Source organism: Heptranchias perlo, chromosome 2 (assembly GCF_035084215.1).
Source record: "Heptranchias perlo isolate sHepPer1 chromosome 2, sHepPer1.hap1, whole genome shotgun sequence".
NCBI classification, from domain to species: domain Eukaryota; kingdom Metazoa; phylum Chordata; class Chondrichthyes; order Hexanchiformes; family Hexanchidae; genus Heptranchias; species Heptranchias perlo.
Genome location: NC_090326.1, coordinates 59,858,739 through 59,868,539, shown reverse-complemented (window position 1 = coordinate 59,868,539; position 9,801 = coordinate 59,858,739).

Here is a 9,801-nt window from a genome sequence, read left to right as displayed (position 1 = left end):
CTAGGCCCTAAGCTCTGGAATTCCCTGCCTTATCCTCTCCCTCTCTCTCTCCTCATTTAAGACGATCCTTAAAGCCTACCTCTTTGACTAAGCTTTTGGTCACCTGTCCTGCTATCTCCTTATATGGATTGGTGTCAAATTTTGTTTGCTAACATTCCTGTGAAGTGTTTTGGGATGTTTCACTATGTTAAAGGCGCTCTATAAATGCAAGTTGTTGTTGTTGTAAATAGAGCGTAATCAGCAGTGATACCTTTTACCAATCTTCAATCTAGGGGTACAATGTCATCTGTCAACTGCAAGTCACCATATATAATTAAACGTATATTTTATATCTTTCTTTAAAGATATTCTGGACTGTTAAATTGTCTTCAGAAATCATTAAAGACTAAAAATTACAGCTGGCGACATTAGCAGACAACACTTAAAACTTCATGTGACACTCCTCTGTCCAATAATAACTAGCCTTAAATGTTTAACTGATTCTCAATTGTTTTCAACATTTAAATTTGTCTATGGAATGTCAATGCACATTTGGTGCACAGGAAACCAGTTGTAGGCCCAAGGCCAAGTACAAAATAGGACCATATGAGATAGAATTTTGTTTAAAAAAGAACATTTTTAAAAAGGAACAATTTTGGGAAGCAACGTCCTGCACTCCAAGAAAGCCTGAAAACGTCTGACCTGAAATTGGGTCAGACCATTTATCAGGTCGTTGGAGCGTCCGCCTAAAACAGGCATTAGACCCCTTACGTACAACAACTTGCACTTATATAGTGCCTTTAATATAATAAAACGTCCCAAGGAGCTTCACAGGAGCGTAATCAAACAAAATTTGACACTGAGTAATATGCTAATGAGGGGCCTAACTTCTTTTTCTGGACCATACCAGAAATTGGGCTGCCCTGCCTGCTCGGTCTGGGTTTGCTTGACATGGACGAAGCCTAGCAAGCGGCCGCCACCGGATAGTATAAGGCCATTCTTTCCTAGTCTGAGGGTATAGCAGTATGTCTGCAAATACTTTGTTACAGCTGATGATTCCCTCGTAAGATAGGCTATCACTGCATCTTACACCATGCTCCCATCCTGCAGAGAAACTGGGGGAGGGTGTGAACTTCCTCATTGTTTTCAGCGCAGTAGCAGTGTATAAATAGCACAGGAAATTTTTTTAATGAGGAAATATGGATGGAAGTCGTTTCCACGGCTTGTGCATCTTTAAAACATTTCCTCCAAGTTTCCTCATGCGTTTTGAGCCTTTCCTCAATCCGCCCACCGAGTCCCCACTGGCTCCATTTCAGTGATGTAGCAATTGCAAGTTTCCTGCTTCTACCCTGCTATTGCACTCTGGGTAACCTAGACAACAACAACAACTTGCACTTATATAGTGGCTTTAATGTAGTAAAATGTCCCAAGGCGCTCAACAGGGATGTTAGTAAACAAAATTTGACACTGAGCCACATAAGGAGATATTAGGACATGTGACCAAAAGCTTGGTCAAAGAGGTAGGTTTTAAGGAACATCTTAAAAGGGAAGAGAGAGAGGTAGTGAGGCGGGAAGGTTTAGGGGGGGAATTCCAGAGCTTAGTGTCTAGGCAGCTAAAGGCACAGCAGCCAATGGTGGAGCAATTAAAATCGGGGATGCACAAGAGGCAAGAATTGGAGGAGCGCAGAGATCTCGGAGGGTTGTAGGGCTGGAGGAGGTTACAGAGATAAGGAGGGGTGAGACCATGGAAGGATTTGAAAACAAGGATGAGAATTTTAAAATCGAGGCATTCCCAGACCGGGAGCCAATGTCGTGCAGCGAGCACAGGGGTGATGGAAGAACGGGACTTGGTCCAAGTTAGGATATGGGTAGCAGAGTTTTGGATGAGCTCAAGTTTATGGAGGGTGGAAGATGGGAGGATGACCAGGAGATCAATGGAATAGTCAAGACTGAGATTTATAAGGTGCAGCAGCTGCCAGGATCAACTGATCAAAGCGGAAGTGAGGAGTTTGTGAGCTTGAAGAGTCTGGAAATTTTACACAGTGATTACTGGAAACGCTTTTTGAACCTTTTTTTTTGCATTTTTCTCCACAAAGACCTGTACTTGCTTCTGATTGCCCACCAGGGAATTTTCAAATAAGCATTGAGAAACCCTGCAGAAATTCACCTACCCTAGACTCTCAAAACAGTTCAAGTCATTTGGTAAATTCAAACCATATTTAGATTTTGGCCAGCAGAGGGCAGACATGTTTAAACTAAAAAAAATTCAAAGTTCACACCAACTACAGTGGGCTTGATTTTACAATGGTGGCGGGTTGGCAGCTGTGACGGGGGCGGGGGTGGGGGGGGGGGGATGGTGCATGTGACAAACCCACGTGAACAAAACTTACCGTTTCCGACACGATCGCTGGTTGATTGTTAGTGATTAACGTCCTCTCTGGATTTCGCACCCGGCAGCCAGCCTGATCGACAGGCTGCCTGCCATCAGGAGCTGCAATTGGGGGGGGGGGGGGTAGAAAAAGAGAGAGAGCCAGACGTCATCCGGTGCTGGAATAGAAGATCGTGGTGGGGGGGTGAGGGGGGAGATTGGAAGATCCGGCGCTGGACTGGAAGACCGGGGGTGGGGGGGGAGGAGAGGGGACAATCGGGGTGGGGGGGAGAGGGGAAGATCAGGGGGGGAATAAAGTGTCAGCATATCTTGTTGACTGTAACCTTAATAGAGCACTGTCTTTCTGAAAAAAAGCATTTGGAAACCTTTTATTGCTAAGGGGAAGAAAGAACTGGTGAGTTTTGAGTCCTTTTTATCATGGTGAGATCATCTGTAAGAACAAAAGAACATAAGAAATAGGAGCAGGAGTAGGCCATATGGCTTCTCGAGCCTGCTTCCTCATTCAATAAGATCATGGCTGATCTTCTACCTCGACTCCACTTTCCCGCCCTTTCCCCATATCCCTTGATTCCCTTAGTGTCTAAAAATCTATCGATCTCAGTCTTGAATATACGCAATGACTGAGCATCCACAGCCCTCTGGGATAGAGAATTCCAAAGATTCACAACCCTCTGAGTGAAGAATTTTTTTCTCACCTCAGTCCTAAATGGCCGACCTCTTATCCTGAGACTATGACCCCTAGTTCTAGACTCGCGAGCCAGGGGAAACAACCTCTCAGCATCTACCCTGTCAAGCTCTCTAAGAATTTTATACGTTTCAATGCGATCACCTCTCATTCTTCTGAACTCCAGAGAATACAGGCCCAATCTACACAATCTCTGCTCAGAGGACAATCCTCTCATCCCAGGAATAAATCTAGTGAACCTTCATTACACCACCTCTAGGGCAAGTATATCCTTCCTTAGAGACCAAAACTTTACGCAGTACTCCAGGTGTGGTACTCACCAAAGCCCTGTACAATTGCAGCAAGTTTTCCTTACTCTTGTACTCCAGCTCTCATTGGTTCCTCCACCTACAGAGATAATGATGACTAGATCTCTGAGTACACCATTTCTTTGACATCCTTGAAGACACAAAGCTGTTCCTCAGCTAACAGCAATTTGAACAATATAGCTGAATATTAAGAGGGTTTTTAAATGGACCTTGTTACTGAATAAGAGCATATATCGGAAGATGATGTTGTGGAATAAGAGGAAACACAAAAGGATTTGTTGTCAAATAAGATGGAGTTTGAGAGAATAAGAGGGATATGAAAAAGAATTTGGTAGCTGAATGTCAATATATTAATGAGGATACATAAATGGGACTGGATGGCATGTTGATTTAGTCTATTGCCTTTAGAACCCAATGTTGAATCTTGGCTAGACTGATTGGTGACAATTTCCTTTGCTATTAGTTATAAGGCTCTTATATGAAATGAGTTTAAGCAATCTCAAACCAGTTCCTACTGGACACAGTCCTAAACAATAACAACAACACCAATAACTTGCATTTATATGGCGCCTTTAGTGTAGAAAAATGTCCCAAGACAAAGGTGTAAACCAGAAGAATGGATCCCGAGCCAAAGAGGGAGATATTGGGAGCAGTGACCAAAAGCTTGTTCAAAGTGGTGGGTTTTACAGAAGGGTCTTAAAGGAGGAGAGGAGGTAGAAAGGACAAAATTAGTCATAATTTGACACTAACTTGAACATGGAAGGCACAGACATAATCACAAAAACATAAAAAGATACTGTCTTCTTTAGGGAAGACAGTTCAGCCTGCACACTTCAGCAGCAGACTGTAGAACAAACAAGTAGGAGAGCAACCTGGCTCTTTAACTCCACTCTCTAATAACTTCACTATATATCTAAGCAATATTTTTATTACACTTGTACAGAATTATGACTAAACAAGCACCATCTGTGCCCAGTAGGCAGCATGGCATGGCACCAAGCCAGAGAAGAAGAATTCACATCTTCAATCATTCAAACCTCCAAAGCATCCTGGAGGGCATTGTAGGCCGGATGAACAGTCCCCTGGGTGTGGGTGCCACCCAGTCACCCAAAATTATCACTTGTGCTACCTGGAGGGAGGTGGCATTGGCACTGACTGCCAGCTCCCTCACCCCCAGGACTGCAGCACAGTGCCACAAACGGTCCCACATCCTCAGCAAGATAGGTAAGGTAAAACACTCCCTTTTCTTGACACATCTTGGACACCAGGACACTCTTCGCCCTCTTAAAGCAACACTTGCTCAAATAAGCATTCACAGTGCTCTCTGGTTAATGGGATCTCCAGCTTGGCATCTTGCACTATGACTACCCATCTCCCCTCCCACCAATTACTTACATGCACAATCCTAAAACCCTTTCCTCCACTTTAACATCCTCATACTCCCATATCTCTCCCTGCACGTCTCCCATGTCACACACTCCTTAACTGTTAGTCTTACCCTCATTCACTCTATTTTCTTGAAGGACAAATTGGCACACAATACTTGCAAAAGGCAGGCCTCCAAAGGGAGATGCCATCTTTAAACCTCTAACATCAGCTTACTGACTGTGTACCTACACTGTTGCTCTGATTTTCCTGTGAAGGCACCACACAAACACAATCTTCCACCCCCTTTTCTGTCTCCTTAATTCCAAGGGAGTGATACAGACCCATTTTTAACTTCCACCCTCCTTTCCTGTAGATCTACCATAATAATAGGTGGCATAGAAGGAGAACGATGATGACGATGGTGATGAAGAGGGTGATGAGGACCAAGCCACCTGGGAGTCGCAGCTGCATGATACTGTGATCTCTCAAGACAGTAGCACATGCCAGGCCTTCAGCTGTGCCCCTCATAGCACTACACCAGTGGAATGTGGGAGGCAAGGCCAAGCTGCCAAGGAGAAAGCTACCAAGATATGAGCAGCACCTTCGTCCTACAAGCCTTCTGTACATTATGGGCAGCCAAACACCTCTCGTGATCCTGGCTCTCGGGTGGCACTGGAGTTCATTTCTAGAAGGACAGAATTGAAAAGCAGAGAAGTTATGTTAAACTTGTATAGAACCTTGGTTAGACCACACATGGAGTACTGTGAACAGTTCTGGTCTCCATATTATAGAAAGGATATACAGGCACTGGAGAAGGTGCAAAAAAAGATTCACAAGGATGATATGAGAACTGAGAGAATATAGCTAACCGGAAAGGCTGAACAGGCTGGGGCTCTTTTCTGTAGAAAAGAAAAGGGGTGATCTGATAGAGGTCTTTAAGATAATAAAAGGTTTTGATAGGGTAGACATAGAGAAAATGTTTGCACTTGTGGGGGAGTCCAAAACTAGAGGTCATAAATATAAGACAGTCGCTAATAAATCCAATGGGGAATTCAGAGAAACTTCTTTACCCAAAGAGTGGTTAGAATGTGGAACTCGCTACCACAAGGAGTAGTTGAGGCAAAAAGGGAAGCTAGATAAGCACATGAGGGAGAAAGGAATAGAAGGGTATGTTGATAGGGTTAGATGAAGTAGGGCAGGAGGAGGCTCGTGTGGAGCATAAATGCCAGCATAGACCAGTTGGGCCAAATGGCCTGTTTCTGTGCGTTAGACTTGATATCACTCGATGTAAAATCTGCCAATGGGCCAACCCTGTGTGAAGCAGTCTGAAGCGAGTGAAGGCAATTGTAGGCAAAGTGGCAAGAAAAAAACAGCTTTAAAAATAGTTTTCTATCTGCAAAATTCTCAAATTAAAGATCTCCAGCCGATCCTGACAGCTGCTGCGCCTCACTGAACTGTGCCTAACTTCACCCAGACGCAGCAGTAGTCCAACTATAGGAAACTCAGAGCCGCTTAGCCACTGGCTCGCACTTTGACATATTCACAGGCGAGCTGCAGAAGTACAAGGAAGCTGAGGGGGAAGCCATTGAAACACTGAAGTGGGGTGGAAATAGCTTTCACCATAATTTCCTTGCACAATTTCCTTGCACTTTAGGAAGTTCCAGGTTGTCGGTCCACCAGTGGAGATCCTAGTTTTCTTTAGTCAGAATAACTCAATGGGACCGTACCATAAATAATTATGTGATTATGGAATTGCTGGAGGCAGCCAATTAGGCCCATTTTACTGTGTATGAGGCAGAAGTATTTATCTGATCTAACAGAGTGAAGCTTGTTGAAACAATAGCTTCTAGCGATTGCTTAATCATATCATTGCTTAATGGTATAGTCCCAGCAAGTTATTCTGAAAAGTATAATCTCTATCACCTCAGCTGTCTGGATATGCTGGGGGTGAAATTGGTCTATGCCAATAACACAAAACAGGCTCATAGCGAATCGGCAGCCCGTTTTATGCCGCGCCCAAATTTTCTTTCCCGTGGATAAAGGGCCTGCCAATTCGCTCAGAGCCTCTTTCGAGTTAGTGGCACAGACCAATTTCACCCCCGCTATGTTCTGCTTACTATTTGTGGTGTTTCACCAGTCAAAGCACTGCTTACAGCAGGCTCCATTCAACACAGTGCAGAGAATGTACATTTCATTGGGCTGGATTTTCCTGTGAGCGGCGAATGAACAGCGTTTGCCATTCGCTAGACTTGCACTTGCCCAGAGAGACTTTCTATGAGTTTTTGCACAGCAACTTCCTCTAAATTAGAGAGCCAAAAAGCACGGCGCCCTCTACAGGGCAACTGGGACCTGTGTGAACAGGGCAAGCAGCTGTATATCTCCCTAACCAATCAGATTGAAGCATCGTCAAGAAGCAGAGACTCAACCAGGAAGTGTGATTTAGAATAGTGAATTCAATGTCAAATCAAGTAAAGAAAGTGAAATAAAGAGAGCAAAAGAAAGATTGGATTAAAAGGCAGAGATAAAAGAGACAGAAAGGAAAAGTAAAAAAATAAAAATGTATTTTAATTTTTTTTAAATGTCCAACAACAATTAAAATCTGAAGGAATGAGAGTCGACAATTGTTAAAGTTAATTTTCAGTGCCAGAGAGGATGTTTGGCAGTCATTAAGACTTACCATGCCGTTAAAAGGGTACTCACAGCAGAATGGACAAGCCCTGACCTTTTCTGGCGAGATTAGTCCATATCTACGATGTCAGTGCAGGAATTTAAAGCCGTTCCATTCTTTTGAATGGGGAGCCAGATTTTGAGATGCCGTTTTCACAGAGCTTACGGAGGAGGATCGCATATCGGAGAGCAACTTCCGGATTTAGAATCATAGAATCATAGAAAATTTACGGCACAGAACGAGGCCATTCAGCCCATCGTGTCCGCACCGGCCAAAAATGAGCCACCCAGCCTACTCCCACTTTCCAGCACTTGGTCCGTAGCCTTTTAGGTCACGGCACTTCAGGTGCACATCCAGGTACTTCTTAAATGAGTTGAGGGTTTCTGCCTCTACAACCCTTTCAGGCGGTGAGTTCCAGACCCCTACCACCCTCTGGGTGAAAAAAATTTCCTCAGCTCCCCTCTAATCCTTCTACCAATCACTTTAAATCTATACTCCATGGTTATTGACCTCTCTGCTAAGGGAAATAGGTCCTTCCTATCCACTCTATCTAGGCCTCTCATAAGTTTGTACACCTCAATTAAATCACCCCTCAGTATCCTCTGTTCCAAAGAGAACAACCCCAGCCTATCCAGTCTTTCCTCACAGCTAAAATTCTCCTGTCCTGGCAACATCTTCATAAATTTCCTCTGCACCCTCTCTAGTGCAATTACATCCTTCCTGTAATGTGGTGACCAGAACTGTACACAGTTAGGCTGTGGCCTAACCAGTGTTTTATACAGTTCCAGCATAACCTCCCTGCTCTTATATTCTATGCCTCGGCTAATAAAGGAAAGTATTCCATATGCCTTCTTAACCACCTTGTCTACCTGTCTTGCTACCTTCAGGGATCTGTGGACATGCATTCCAAGGTCCCTCACTTCCTCTACACCTTTCAGTATGCTCCCATTTATTGTGTATTCCCTTGCCTTGTTTGCCCTCCCCCAATGCATTACCTCACACTTCTCTGGATTGAATTCTATTTGCCCACCTGACAAGTTGATATCTTCCTCCAGTCTACAACTTTCCTCCTCTCTATCAACCACATGGCCATTTTTTGTATCATCTGCAAATTTCTTAATCATGTCCCCTACATTTAAGTCCAAATCATTATATATCACAAAAAGCAAGGGACCTAGTACTGAGCCCTGCGGAACCCCTCCGGAAACAGCCTTTCAGTCACAAAAACACCCGTCGACCATTACCCTTTGCTTCCTGCCACTGAGCCAATTTTGGACCCAACTTGCCACTCTCCCTTGGATCCCTTGGGCTTGTACTTTTTTGACAAGTCTGCCATGTGGAACCGTGTCAAAAGCCTTGATTAAATCCACGTAGACTACATCAATGTACTACCCTCATCGACTCTCCTTGTTACCTCCTCAAAAAATTCAATCAAGTTAGTCAGACATGACCTTCCCTTAACAAATCCATGCTGACTGTATTTGATTACTCCGTGCCTTTCTAAGTGACGGTTTATCCTGTCCCTCAGAATTGATTCCAATAATTTACCCACCACCAAGGTTAGACTGACTGGCCTGTAATTACTTGGTCAATCCCTCGCTCCCTTTTTATTCAACTGTACAACGTTAGCAGTCCTCCAATCCTCTGGCACCATGTCTATATCCAATGAGGATTGGAAAATGATGGTCAGAGCCTCCGCGTTTAACTGCGCGTGTGCACTCGCCGGAAGTTGCTGTACAATTTGCACAGAAATAACGGTGAATGCTGTTAGTCTCACCATTATTTTTACAGCAAAATCTGGCCGATTATATCCCTTTTCCCTCCATTTTACCTTTGGTAATCATGATGTGCCCCAAAAGCCACTAGATGGCACACTATACTGCAAGAAGTCTCCAGATCCCACAGATAGCCCACTGATCTTCCAAGAGCTGCCTGCAAATGAAATCCTGCCTGATTCTGGATATGATCCGCTTAGTTAATAGAGTACAGTATTATTTGATATAACTTTTGTCATATTACATCTTGAACTTTATGCATCAGAATTATTTTTTGGAAAGGTGAATTGTGGAGGGGGGATGGAAAGAAATGCTACATTGCCCAGAGTGGACAAAGCTTAGATAGATCCCTGTCACAGGAAATAGCTACTCTCGCTGCAGTGTGTGACCTTTCATTCCATTAGCACCAGCAGAGACACATGACAAAAGTATGGTTTAAATGACAACTTCCAGATTCCTCCAGCAGTCCACAATCCCACATAAACTGCCTTATGTCATTCATTGAGTAATCACAATCACCTATTTTTGGTTTTAGAATGGGCCTTTTTTGACATATGTCACTCTTAAAAATAGCAGCTTCACAAGTTTAAATGTATTTGTGATCTGGATCATGCTTACTGATCATAAAG